Source organism: Propithecus coquereli, unplaced genomic scaffold (assembly GCF_000956105.1).
Source record: "Propithecus coquereli isolate 6110/MARCELLA unplaced genomic scaffold, Pcoq_1.0 Scaffold294, whole genome shotgun sequence".
NCBI lineage: Eukaryota > Metazoa > Chordata > Mammalia > Primates > Indriidae > Propithecus > Propithecus coquereli.
The window spans coordinates 2,312,807-2,314,173 of NW_012148552.1; positions in this window are offsets into that span (position 1 = coordinate 2,312,807).

Below are 1,367 nucleotides of genomic sequence, written 5' to 3' on the forward strand. Positions count from 1 at the left end.
TTAATCTGTTGTGATATCACACATTCTGCAGCCTTTAGAACCCCTGATACTCACTCACGAGAAAATGAGAGTGAAAAAGACAAATTAGCATATTAGTATTATAGTCTTGCATCACGTAACAGTGGGATACGTTCTGAAAAATGCATCGTTAGGCTATTTCCTCATTGTGTGAACATCATAGAATGCACTTACCCAAACCTGGATGGCAGAGCACACTGCATACCTAGACTGCACGGCATGGCCTATTGCTCCTGGGCTACACGCCTGTACCGTCGGTTACCGTACTGAATGCTATAGGCAGTTGTAACACAGTGGTATTTGTGTATCTAAACATAGAAAATGTACAATAAAAATATGGCAAAATGATAGAAAATGGTGCACCTGTACAGGGCACTTGCCATGGACGGAGCTTGCAGGACTGGAAGCTGCTCTGGGTGGGTCGGAGAGTGAGTGAGGAGGGAATGTGGAGGCCAGGACGTCACTGCACGCTGCTGCCGACTTTATGAACAATGAACACTTAAGCTACACTAAATTTATGGAAATGTTTTTCTTTCTTTAATAACTAGCCTTAGCTCACTGAAACTTTTTAACTTTATCAACTTCTTAATTTTTTAACATTCTGGCTCTTTGGTAGTAACACTCAGCTTAAAACGCACTGTACAGATATACAAAAATATTTTCTGTCTTTATATCCTTATTCTATAAGCTTTTTCCTATTATTAAAACTTTTAATTTTTTTACTTTTTAAACTTTTTTGTTAGGAATTAAGACACAAACATACTCGCGAGCCTCGGCCTACAGAGGACCATCGACATCACTGTCCTCCACCTGCACATCTTGTCCCACTGGAAGGTCTTCAGGGCCAATAACACGTGTGGAGCTGTCGTCTCCTGTGACAGCAATGCCTTCTCTGGAACGCCTCCTGAAGGCTGCTTTTTATAGCTACTTTTTTAAATAAGAAGGAGAACATTCTAAAATAATGATAAAAAGTACGGTATAGTAAACACGTAAGCCAGTAACAGTTATTGTTTTTATCAAGTGCGTGCACTGTGAATAACCACATGTGCTGCTCTTTTACACGTGGACAGCGTGGCGGGTTTGTCTCCAGTGTCACGCGGACGCGTGAGCAGTGCACTGCTCCAAGAACCCGCGATGGCCGCAATGTCACTAGAGGGTAGGAGTTTTTCAGCTCCATTATGATCTTATGGGACCAGCGCTGTACATGTCATCTGTCATTGATGGAAATGTCATTTTACGACACATGACTGGATTAGGAGAATTATTTTCACGTTGTGGACCCTCTGAAGTGTTTTTAGAAACACTCCCAACCCTGATTTTCTTGAAACAAACTTTGAGAACCACTAGGT